The sequence below is a fragment of the Lineus longissimus genome, chromosome 8, assembly GCF_910592395.1.
Source record: "Lineus longissimus chromosome 8, tnLinLong1.2, whole genome shotgun sequence".
Taxonomy (NCBI): domain Eukaryota; kingdom Metazoa; phylum Nemertea; class Pilidiophora; order Heteronemertea; family Lineidae; genus Lineus; species Lineus longissimus.
Genome location: NC_088315.1, coordinates 16,281,578 through 16,295,099, shown reverse-complemented (window position 1 = coordinate 16,295,099; position 13,522 = coordinate 16,281,578). Strand labels below are relative to the sequence as shown.

Sequence of the window (13,522 nt, the reverse complement as noted above, 5' to 3'; positions counted from 1 at the left end):
GTAGCCTGAGCCTGCATGCTCTGTTGCTCATGGCAACAAGAGAGGACCAAAATGAAGGATTTTGGCTACTGGGCACCGTGCACTGATGGTATGAAGCAACCATGTGTGCCTGATAGGTCATGAAGGTGCAGGAAATGCGGTTTCGTCAAGAGAGACTCATCAGATGCGTGTGGCGACAAAGAAATACGGTTGGATATACAGAGGTATCCTGATAGCGGGACCGCAAGAAGTCAATTTCTCCCCTTGATGGACCTAGAGTAGATCTTGGTCAGTCCATCCAGGCAGTATGGCCTGCTGAAGGGCGGTCTGAGCCAAGCAGTTGGCAAAAAGTGGGTCTAGATGGTTAAAAGTTTAACCTGTGTGCCTAAAGAAGACACGTGAAACCGGAGAGGTTGAAACAGCTGGACAGTAAAGGAAATAAGTATACGGAGGGAAATAGTATCTAAATGACGTGGCAATGTACGTACTCTTGCTATATATGAAGGACAATCCCTCAGGTCATTATGCGATGGATTTTGTCATTTAATTTTGAACAAGTTATCGATATTGAATTCGACAACTCTGTTTCAAGTTTAATACTGAAATAGCCTTAACATACAAACAAATTCACTGATACTATGATATATATTGATTATGAATATAGGAATTTTCTCTTAGTCGATTTTTAAAACAGTCACTAGTCCTAATAAATAGAGAAATTCTGTAGAAATTTTTCAAAGATTGTAATACCGGGTCTACATACAGACAAAACGTTTTAAATCATACATTTAAAAACCTTTTAAAAGTCTGTTTTCATTGATAATTTTGCGTCCATACTAATCTGATACATAACCAATTCAACTACAATACAAAATGTTCTTTTCATGTCTGAAAAATCGAGTGAATAAAGCATGTTACCAATCGATGCAATTCTTCACAAAAAAGAAATTTAGCCACAAAAGCACAATTGTGGTACGAACAAAAGCTTCAAGGACAGCTAGATTTCACAAATTATCGATCCTTACGTCATTCCCATTCCGTTGTTGAGTTCATAGGCCTAGAACTCTGTATTCTGCGTGTGACTCATATTTATATACCAATTTGCAGTCCGACATGTTGTATATGCCCAACTGTTTCAACATCCTCGGGTTTGTCTGACTTTGTGCTCAACTTATCGTATAAATTGTAGGCCCATGTTGCCCCTTGTAGAATGACTTTTCAATAACGGAACTCGTTTGAGTAATTGGTTCACAACCTGTTTAAGAATACATGTAGTTGTCGAGGAAGTCCATCCAGGGACAGAGTATGAGTTGAAAGACATCGGTAGGATATGATATAGGGTTGAATGGGGTAATTGTAGCCCCGGTTTATATGTAGCCCCTGCAGTATTTGATGTATGGGGATATCAATCAATGTCATTAGCAGGGGCTACAATTAAACCGGGGCTACAATTACCCCAGTCTACCATATCTTTCGCCTGTTTGAATTTTCTTCTGATTCGACTCTGCACCTTATCGAAGAACATTACACAATAACCAAGGACTTACGTGCGATATGAGTATATCGGTTCATCTTTCTTTCGGCTATTTGGCAGTGGTGAAAGATTCTGTCCAACCTATGTTTGAGAACGGTGAGTATATCGGTACATCTTTCTCTCGGCTATTTGGGAAGATCAGTGGCGTAGTGGTTAGAGCACCGGACTCATAATCAGGAGGTCGTGGGTTCGATTGGTCGTGTTTCGTCTTTCTGTGCTTGAGCAAGGCACTTTACTCTACTTGCTTCTCTCCACCAAGAAATAAATGGGCACCTAGCTGGCAGAGATGGCAAACTATGAATGTTAGCTGCAGCTTGGACCTGTGACACTCCTAGAGAGTAGAGCTTGAATCACGAATGTACAGGCGAATACACTAGTGGGAGACTTTTTCCGACTTATTAGCGGTTTCTCTAACTTTTTCCTGATTTCTCCGACATTGTCCGGATTTTACTTTTTTCCGACTTTGTCTAAATGTCAGAATTCCATAAAACTTGTGAAAAAAACTAGGCTTTCCCAAATGTAGGCCATTAAAGATCAAAGGCCGTTGTTAAATTGGGTTAATGAGGTGGGATGCAAACACCCAGAGTGACCCTAAGTGTGAATACCAATTTATAGCTCCTCTCCTTGGACCCTTTGCATGTCACACATGAGTGCACCTGGGTTGGGCCTCTCCATGTTTAAGCAGGGGAGACTTTCTAATACGAGATGTCATACAGAAATGGCTGATTTTTGCAAATTGGTTTCAAAATTTCAAATTAATGGCTAGAAATGTTCATGTTTTGCAATTGAATGTCATGCAGTTTATTTCATCAAATCATGTAGGAAATGACATTATTCCTGAACTGGAAGTGAAATTATTGAAAAAAATATATTTTGCAATTAGATTTGAGCATGGTGTACAATTCAATTCAAGTCTGTATTATGCAAATAGATACTGTAAATGTGTTGTAAATTACACAGTTCAGTACATCAAAAATATCTTTAATTCATATGAGGCTTTGTTTCCTTATGCTATCAAAATAGGCCTATTTTTAGGGTTACTCTGGGTGTTTGCATCACCCCTCATTAACCCCATTCAATCGAGGCCTTTGATCTTTAATGGCCTACTTTGGGAAGACCTTTTTTTCCTCAGGTTTTATGGAAATCTGACCTTTTGGACAAAGTCGGAGAAAAGTCGGACAATGTCGGAGAAATCAGCAAAAAGTTAGAGAAACCGTTAATAAGCCGGAAAATGCTTCGCACTCGTGATCGCTAGGAGTAATAATATGAAGCGCTTTGAGCGACTGAAACCAGTTGGATTCAGCGCTATATAAGTCTCATGAATATTGTTTTATTTGGCGGTGGTGAAAGATTCTGTCCAAGCTATGTCTGAGTACAGATTATAACAAGAAATCTTATTTTAAATATTTCACACAATATTTTTTTTTAGGTAAATTGAAATGTTTTTTTTTCCAAACTCATATCAAGCATGGGTTGACGATTCAAATAATAGGTAAACATATGTGCCAAGTTTCAAGCAAATCTGAATGTCTTATACTTAGTAACATTTATTCCAAATATTGGTTATAAGTCTTTAAATAGATCAGATATAAGCAAACAGGTCCTGGTGCCAAGTCTTAACACTCATCATAGTGCTTTAAAAAATGGCTAGAAATGTTAATGTTTTGCAATTGAATGTTATGCAGTTTATTTCATCAAATCATGTAGGAAATGACATTATTCCTGAACTGGAAGTGAAATTATTGAAAAAAATATATTTTGCAATTAGATTTGAGCATGGTGTACAATTCAATTCAAGTCTGTATTATGCAAATAGATACTGTAAATGTGTTGTAAATTACACAGTTCAGTACATCAAAAATATCTTTAATTCATATGAGGCTTTGTTTCCTTATGCTATCAAAATAGGCCTAGTTTTAGGGTTACTCTGGGTGTTTGCATCACCCTTCATTAACCCAATTCAATCGAGGCCTTTGATCTTTAATGGCCTACTTTGGGAAGACCTTTTTTTCTCAAGTTTTATGGAAATCTGACCTTTTGGACAAAGTCGGAGAAAAGTCGGACAATATCGGAGAAATGTCGGAGAAATCGGCAAAAAGTTAGAGAAACCGTTAATAAGCCGGAAAATGCTTCGCATTCCTGATCGCTAGGAGTAATAATATGAAGCGCTTTGAGCGACTGAAATCAGTTGGATTCAGCGCTATATAATTAGTCTTATGAATATTATTTTATTTGGCGGTGGTGAAAGATTCTGTCCAAGCTATGTCTGAGTACAGATTATGACAAGAAATTTAATTTCAAATATTTCACACAATATTTCATTTAAGGTAAATTGAAATGGTTTTTTTTCCAAACTGATAGCAAGCATAGGTTGACTATTCAAACATAGGTAAACATATGTGCCAAGTTTTAAGCAAATCTGAATGTCTTATACTTAGTAACATTTATTCCAAATACTGGTTATAAGTCTTTAAATAGATCAGATATAAGCAAACAGGTCCTGGTGCCAAGTCTTAACACTCATCATAGTGCTTTAAAAAATGACCATTATTCTCTCTATCTGTAGTTGTTTGCATTTTATGTGAGCCACATTTAGTTCATAGAAGTATGCAACGATGGTGAAAATATCACAGGAGTTGGTGTCGACGTTTTAACACTGATCTTATCTGTTTTTCTCGAAGGGGAGAAGAGAAAGCGCAGTATTATGGCGTCTGCACAAATTACAAAAATAGGACAATAAATATCTATTTCTAAGACACTTTTTTCCGGCCCCATCAAAACAACAGATTCAAAATGATTCAACAGATCCCAGGACTGGGCAAAAATCATGTCATCACTTCATCATTACTGGTACATTGTAATCCAGGGGCGTAGCTAGCTTTTTGGTGTTGGGGGCGGCAAAAGGCTCTGCCCGAGGCTCTCATTTTCTGGCGACTTCTGGGGGGGGGGGGGTCATTTCCCCCTGCCCCCCCACACACTCCCCGCTAGTTACTCCAGCTGTAATTGTTAAACTGCAACTACCTGCAGATATGCTCTTGTGTACTATTATTTTTTTGCTCAAATTTATTTTTCTTGTCTAAATTGGAAATTCCCTGCGTTTCCAAGTATGGGTGTACTTAAGACCTCAGGTAAAAAAGGCATCCAGATTTCAAACTTTACCTAACGATAGAGTATTGCATTTGTCCTCACCGAAATTTTCGAAGAGGGCATACGTAATTGTCAAGTTGCGGTAAATAGATGGCTGAGATGAATGAAATTATATATAATCTTCAATCTCCGGTTGCTGCAAGCTGCATGCTGCCACCAATACTGAGTGAGTTCTCACACTTTTTGTGTTTTTGCATAATGCCCCTGGTGGCCAAGCCAGGAATGATATAACGTCCAAAGTTAGTCTGTGAAAACTGTCATCGAGGGATACACATGTACAGAGATTGGGATCAATAGCTTCAGTGGTTTACGAAATGTGAACATTTCGCAATTTGACACAAACTCTGGCGTCTGTGGCCTTGAAAAGAAGGTCAAGGTCAAAACAAGTACAACGTATTATGTCCCTTTCCGTGAGGTATCTGCCATTAATTTTTCACCAAGCTGTGACTAAAATTGGCAGAATTATTGCATTGTTTGTGTTTTCACATACTACCCCAGAGTGGCCGAACCGTGAGTGAGAACACGCCAGATATCGAACTCAACCTTACCAGTCCCTTGTTCTTACTACCAAAAAAATGAGAGTTAAATCTCTTACGGTTCTAAAGTTATAGCCCGGACGCACAACGCACGACAGACACATGCCATAATATGTCCGTTTTGTGACGGGCGTATAAAAAGGTGGTATCGGTAGGGTACGAAAAAAGATTTTAGGTATTGCGGATCCTCCAAACAGGAGAAAGAAAACATGGGTAGCATAACTTACGAAAAGATTACGTGTTTCATCATGTTCTATTTTTGCAAAGATTTTTTTAAATTCCCAAACAGGACTGGAACCTCCTAGGTCATCGTCTTACAACCTGCATTGATGAGACACTTAACCACCTACATATTGTGGACCTGTCAAAACTATCATATATTTTGTAGATTTTCTTTCACCTATAATAAGCATGGGTTAATTTCGAATATCTCAGTTTTTAATGAGACCACAAAGTCAAACAATAGGTCACTAGCTGTTCTGATGGCCGAGATCTTTCTTTTAAAGTCTGATCACTCGTCTGAGACTACATGTATAACGCTAATTATTGCTGGTCAAGAGTGAGATTCCCTTTTCATTAAAGCGGATTTTCCTAAGAGGAGTTGCCCGTTCTAAAGAATAATTCAGCGCTGCAGCTGCAAAGGGGTGTATGGTGTAATATTGCCTAAAATCATGGTGGTAAACACCCTGCAAGCCGCGGTAGTTCAAGAACCAACAAGAGACGTCAGGACAGAAATACCGTGAGAGCTTAGATGCACCCGATACCTCTCGGCTCAAGACTACGTTAAAGTGGACACTTGCATATTATGAATGCACGTTGAAGACGTTCTGCTTGTAAAAAGTTGTTTGCATCAAAGGCCTATGCCGTTCGTAAAAAAATTGGAACTTGCAATTAAATTGAATTTGAAAATGTCCAATTGCGTAAATATCCACTTGATATAAATTTCAGCATGGCCGTTGTGTAGACAGATAAACAAGTAATATAAATACCAAGTTTCAGCAAATTTTGTATGCAAAATAACTGCACTGCGTACGGCATTGTGTATAACTGTATATCTATTTTCCTGGAGCACCAGTAATTATGAATGGCATATTCCTTTAAGAGCCATATTCTGAGAAAAAAAGCATGTTTACTTAAGTCAACATACCGGAAGGAAGTTTTCAGGTGAAACTTCAATTACTGATATGCTCAGAAGCGCGTAATGCTCTGAGTTTAGGATTTTGATTGTCCAGGGTGACACCTCTGATGGTATTTTTTCAACAGTCACACTTATTTGCACAAACCAATTGATAAATGTAATACATCCTTTCAGCTAAAATGACACAGCTTTTAGTGAATAAACTATTCCAACAGTTGATTATCAACAAAGAGCTTCTAAATCCTGATCTCGGATCTTTCGCTGCGGCGTCATTTTTACACTGCAGCATCATCTGCGTCATGATGAAGGTTTGTTCAACATTTAATATTGTGCCAAATGGCAATGGGTTTTGCTGTCAGCTTAGTCACAAGACTGGAACATGCTTGGGAAAAGAACATGCGGTTGGGAAATTGGGAAGCTTCATGTTCCAAGAAAAGGTAATATTTTTTAATTTCCTCCTACAATCATGCGCATAGTTTGGGGAATCTGGGTTGAAACCCGGGTACAATATCAATGTCGCTTCATTTGCTCAGAATGTTTAGAAAATCATGTTGACTTATGTTTCGCAGAAATAATTAATAATTAATCCTCAAATTCTTGGTAATAACATAACATTTTATGATAATGTGCTCAACAAATGTGCTCATTGAAAACACAGCCCAATTCCTAAAAATAGTGAACCTAAGGAACCCAACAGCTAATGCAATGCTAAACATCTCTCGTAGCAGGGGCATGTTGCCATGAAATTGATGCATCAGATAAGAATCGTACCTTCCATTCCGTCGAATGAGTATCACTATATTGGTTTTGGTTATCGCAAAGGCTATCTACTGGCAATGTCAAGAGACAATGTACTGACTTTCCAATTCAATAAAACCAGTGTTACTTACAGCGTAGTACATAATGTGTGGCTTTCCCGGCCCAGAGAAGAATTTGGTAAAATCAGGCCTTATTGTAGTTATGACAGTATAGTTTTTTTTACTTCGTCATTAAAGAAAGCAGACATTCAATATTTTGATTTTATCAGGGAGAGTTTTGGTCACATTTCCCTTGTTCATAAGGACAAGATGTTCATAAAAACTACTTTGAAAAGATCATTCAGTTACCTCAAGTGGAGAAGAAACTGTTTGTCTCTTGTTGTTGAGGAAAAAATTGCTACATGTACTATAAGTGTAAATCAAAGAGGGCCGAGGGTGTATATAATATACGATGTCATATTTGATAACAGAAAAATCATTTTTACGAATGGTGTACTAGGAATAAATGGATTACGTGGCTATCGTATTTTCTATGTGGAGGTGATTTTTAACTTTTTAATTGGGTTTAGGCAAGATCATTATACAGTATCCTTTTACAACAAGACAGCAACAACTGTTAATCTGATCAGATCTGTCAAATTTCCATACAAAGTCAAGATGAATATAAAAGGTTATTCTCGAAGCTGGGTGCGTTTCATATATTCGAACTTCCAAGGGCATTATATTGGACTGGATTTTAAACCGCTTGTCTGCTGCTTAACGGGCGGGCTTTACAATGGAGTCATTGAACATTTCATGAGAACGCTTCGTATAAAATTACCTAGGTATTTGGATCATGATCTAGCAGTAGACTCGTTTGGCAACTTGAATTACTTCCAGAGGACTCATCATAAGAAACAAGACTTGTTGACAAACATTAATGTGTATTTAGTGATAAATTAAGCTCATTTTACGCCAGGAAAACCGGTTTAAGGCATTTTGTCCCAATCATTATTAATGCAACCAGAGGAATCTCCGTTACAGGTGGCCAATGCATAAAACACAATAGTTATTTCATCTAATTAGTGAACAATAAATTGTCAAAAACTGTTTTAGAGGTTTATACAAAGTCATCGATTGGCAAACAAAAACAATTTGTCAGTTCTTCTTACAAAAAATGTCTCGCAGCACCCATTCAATGTGTGAATCCAGCAACAGGCCAAAGGTTAATCGAATCCACAAGGGGGTGCCATCACTTGTTTCAAAGTTAACTTTTCAGGGCTCCTGAGAGGTCATTTTTTTATTCCAGAAAAAACAACAATCAATGTAAAACGACAATGTCGAAACCCATCATGTATTTTTCTGCAATGAAACTTAGAGGCGATAGGATTTATTATGCGTGTCACACTAGTCCTGCTTGATTAAACTGATTACCACTGAAACAAACTGCTGAAAAAGAAGTAAATTCTGACCGAGGAGACGTTCATCACCTATCAAGAATAGAGTAACACATGTAGCTACTTCGTAGTAAATTAGGTGATGGGCATCTTCATGCGATAAAAAGAAAACGAACTACTGTCGTCAACATGCTGGCATCAATTTATCAGATCAGGGAAAATGTCCAACATTTATCCATTGATCCATTTACTCGAATTGCATATTGCTGGTCACATGACTGACCTATTTTGGCTGAACGGCTCACATGGGTTCCGTTCAGTGGACATTACATTAGACAGAATTCTATCACTAGTAGGTTTCATTGTAAGAAACTGTTTTAGGAAAAGTTCATTAATGGAATAAGTTATGGGTTTAAAATAACAACGCTGTTGATTAACACGCTTTATCTCCAATCATAGTATTTTAAAAGTAGGGCAGAACTTGGCCGCTGGAGTTTTTATGCATGCATGTCAGCTTTAAGACGTAGAAAACACAAATGCGTGACCGCCCAAATATGATATACTACCAGCAAACCGCCGTGGCGCTACCGTATAGTTAACTGTGCTTGGGATGTAGAGCTAGAGCATCGAAAGTAGCATCACTTCACACACATTTTCCTACCGTGAGGTGATGCCCCATGGTCTGTTATGGCGCATGGCATTCTACCAGGACTACGATTCCATTACACTAGAGGCATTGCGGCATCAAATGGTTTTTTATGGAGGACGAATACGAAATAGCGCCACCTATGTTTTCTTCATCGGAGATGATACAAAATGTTTTGAAATATTCCACGGACGATTTCAACCTGCGGTTCACGAATCACGGGATGAAGAAAACCATTGGAGGTAATAACTCTGTCAGCCCTCTTGGAATGAACTGCATGGCCTCAAAGTAGAGAAATCAAGATACCGAATAGTGATCGGTGATGCTAATTTTGATGCTCCATATCAGAAGCACAGTAAGCGAATACAAAGTGTTCTGCGGACTGCTGATCGCATTTGAAACAAGGCTGAAGGTCGCTCAAAAGATGGCTGGCAGCCTTTGTTTTTTCTAACTTAGCTGCTGAGGTTTTTGCATGCATGTTAGCCGTGAAGGTCTGAGTCTAATTTTGTTACTAATGAATCCCTCATCTAATAGTATTTCTCCAATTGTGATCAAATAGGAGTTGATTGGTACAATACGGTACAAATATCATTGGAAGATTTCACCTCCTACCTTTAAACTACATCCTCCTAGGGATTATTGGTATTACGATGCAATTTCAGGATACCTGAGAATTTCGAGCAAAAGTGGAGTTTATCAGGCTATCTCTCGATTTTATCATAGTCGTCAACTGTTAAGCTTCCGACTTTTCAGCACATTTAGACACGGCTCTCACTTGCACCTTTTCAGGGACCAGTGTTTGTTCAGAAATTCATTTATTACTTTACTGGGAAAAAAGCCAGGGAGGCTGTTTTATGAGCTTCGTGATATTGTTGGCAAAGGGCATGCATATCGAATGATCCCTCCTCGAACTGATCCATGCTCTCGGATAAAAACACGGCTTACGCCACACTACAGTGGCCACAAAGTTTTAATTAGTTGTTCTAAAGAACATCGTACTAGAATACGTTTAACTATTTACACTATCATGTTGGTAAAAAGTACTAAAGAAGCGGTTTTAACAAATGGTGTGACTTTAAACATGTTAAAAAAGAAAATCCCTCCCAGACGAAGGGTTTTAGAATTCACCTCGGACAACGATGTGGTCATACAGACCAGAAAGAAAGGGTTTATGGTTTATCGAAGAACCAGGCAATACAAGGGCAAACACAAGCCAGTTAAGAAAACGACAAAATGGCCTGGTAATAAGGCCTACTGGAGTAGGAAACACCAAGCCTACCTTGAATCATATGTCCTAGGAAGTAATGATATACTGGTTGGCTGCAGGGTAAACTGCCAACTAAGGACACCTCTAGTACCTTCAATACCTCCATTTTCCCCGATTGAATTCATATATGCTAGTAAAAGGTTAGGTAGAAAGCAGGTGCGTTTTATAGCACCAAATGGGAACTTTCTGTTCTTTCTGTTTCGAAAGAGATATGAAGATATCAAATATGTGGCTGTTTTTTCTCCAGCTTATTAACAAATATTGCTTCACCCGTTATTTGACATGGGCTTGACATGAGGTGGAAATTTATTTTGCATTGGAACGCTAATTACTGCCGCCTACTGGAAATAAAGTTCCTCATTCTGGGATATTTGCGCATCATGTGTACGGATAAACGACGTCACTAGTCAGGTATGGGCATAACAATTAATTGCTTTCACTGTAAACGACTGCATTTTTTTCTCACTACCATTGCGCAGTCAAAGACACCCAGTGGGAAAAAACACTTAAGGCAGTAACTAAACCGTCAAGTTTTGCCTATAGAATTCTGGATGCAGACGTCTAAACAGATAAGTTTTGCATTCAGTCTCCCCGGCCAGCAATGGTATATGCTCCCAAAGCTTTAAGTTCCTCAAGCATGTCTGAGGCCAAGATAAATGTTGCCAAACATATTACCGTCCACCGCTCGCATGGTCGTGGTGCCACCGCATGAACAAATCATTATTTCAAAAATTTCAATATTTTCCAAATCCAAATAAAGTCATGACGTTATTCAGGGAGAAATCTAACGACTTTTATTCATACAGGCATGTGTCAGCCAATCACCGTCGTCCTCTTTCATGACACTTGGCAACTGGAAGTTGAAGACCCGGATGTTGCTACTAAGTTGCCGAATTCATGCGGGATTTCGTGTTGCATGTTGTAAGTATTTTCATCATATCGAGCATTGAAACGATGAAAAGTCATAAATACGCGAATGAAGACTAGAATAATGTTTTGATGAATCTCGTAGATGTAATTATACCAAACGATGGCACAAATCTAACACGATATCTTGCGATTTTTTAAGGGCCGTGCCGCAGCAGACAAATGCTCATAGTCATGATACATACAGGTCACGTGAACAGGGTTTTGGCGCGTTTTTCAAAGACGTGGCCCTTCCAGCATGTCCAATGCATGGAATTCATTGCAGTATAAGGGGCAGCACTTGTTCGATGTGAACTTGTGGAAAAGTTTATGATTGAAAACCTTCACTCGTTGATCAAACATGTATGTTGATAGCTTGGGACTGATAGTGACAGGCCTTTTTAATTTTTTTCAGTTGGGATTCATCATGGCATGCAGCAAACAGGTCGCTGCACGGATAGTTGAACCAGGGGGTAATGTTATTGCACCATGGCCATTCTTACGATTCAATCAAGCTACGTTCATGTATGGCCAGCTGTGGTCAGATATACAGTACTAGATGGCTACGCATACGATGTTAAAGTGACTATGCCGGAAAGGGTTTTGAAACCCGTTAAGGCCCGTATCATTTTTTGATTTTCGTCGAAAATGAGTATTTTCAGTATTTTGGCCTATTTCATCAGAATAATGCATAATTTTATATGTTTCTTTATAACAACAATTAAAGGTTTTGTAAAACACTTAATCAGAGAAAACGATGGCTATTTGAGAGGAAAAGGCATCTTTTTCATCATCCAGGACCAACATCTTACCAATTAAGTTAGAATTTGATTACTTATTAAATTAGCTATTTATTGGAAAAATTTGGCAAGAAAAATCTTATTAAATAACTTCTTAATGATTTCTTAGTCAGATAATCTTAGTAATTGTGACGCATTCGTCTTGTCTCAATTGGTCTTGTCTTCCTGTCTTCACCAGGTAGTGACTTTAATGTCATTATTTTCTGTAAAGAGTCTCATACTTGACTATTCTCATATATTCTCTGCTTCTCCAACTAAGACTAATATTCGTGAGCATGATATCGATGTTGGTGATGCTAAACCTGTAAATATTGGTCCTTATCATAATCGAAGTGGCTATGTACAGAGCAGACTGCTGTGTATGCAGGAACAAGTTTGTTGCATGCACAGCAGTGGCGAATTAACATAACCACGTCATCAATGACGTCAGCTGGAGAAAAAATGGCGGTGGCGGTGGCGTTGGAAGAACTCCCCGCTTCCCTTCAAGTTGGGGTCAAATTCTCATCCTTTCCCGCCTTCCAAACAGCTCTCTTTCCGTGTCAGGAGCAATACAACGTTACCTTTGTAATACGACACTCTAGTACCATCGTAAAACAAGAAAGAGTCTTTAAAAAAGATGGGAAAATTCCACATCGGATTCGGGGCTTTATAATGAGCCTAGTGAATATTGATATAAAACTCTGTGAACATAAAACTACTGTCAGTTGCATACATAGCATGCTGTGTACTTATCCTCTTCCTATCAAAATAGTCATGTAAAGAACAAAGCTCTTAAAAAGAGGTTGCGTACATGTTAAAACATCATATAGTTGAGCCTTGCCAGAGTGAGTGGTACAGTCCTTGTCTTTTAATCCCCAAGAAGAATGGTTGCCACAGGGTGGTTTATGATTACCGTTGTGTTAACCTACTTACGAAGACGGATTGTTTTTGAACAAAAGACTAGATGAGTGCATTGAAATAGTTGGAAAGTCCAAATACATCAGCACCTATGACATGCTGATGGGGTATTGGGGCGTACCTCTCTCTGATAGACCAAGGATGTATCAGCTTTCGATACCCCTACCGGTTTATATCTTTACAAAGTGATACTGATGGGTTTTTTAAATGCTTCAATCAGCTAGCTACGTTTGATGATCATGAATCGGGCGATGGCACCATGAGCAATGCAGAATGTTTCCAGGACGACGCTATTCTAGGTGACGATTCATTTGAAGCACACTGCTATGCGGTCATTCTTTGAACGAATCAGTGATATGTTGGCCCCAATTTTAATTTGGTCAAGAGCGAGCTCTTCCGTGGTCAGGTGATCTATCTCGGCCACGTTAGTTCTTGGCTTTTAGTTAGACCCGATAGACTTGATCGTTGGCGACCCGGCGTTTTCGGATTTGTTTTCGATTCTGAGGCCAAATGGTTGGGTATTTAGTCACTGGCATCT

The 13,522-nt window shown here is 38.7% G+C and overlaps 1 long non-coding RNA gene across 1 annotated transcript; it reads left to right on the top strand.

Annotated features, from left to right (window-relative positions):
- The first annotated feature begins 1,075 nt into the window (after positions 1–1,075).
- On the top strand, positions 1,076–12,210 carry LOC135492627 (uncharacterized). The gene is made up of 4 exons (XR_010448096.1): positions 1,076–1,127; positions 1,440–1,609; positions 11,188–11,302; positions 11,703–12,210. It is a non-coding gene; the product is annotated as an uncharacterized LOC135492627 (long non-coding RNA).
- The last annotated feature ends 1,312 nt before the right edge of the window (positions 12,211–13,522 follow it).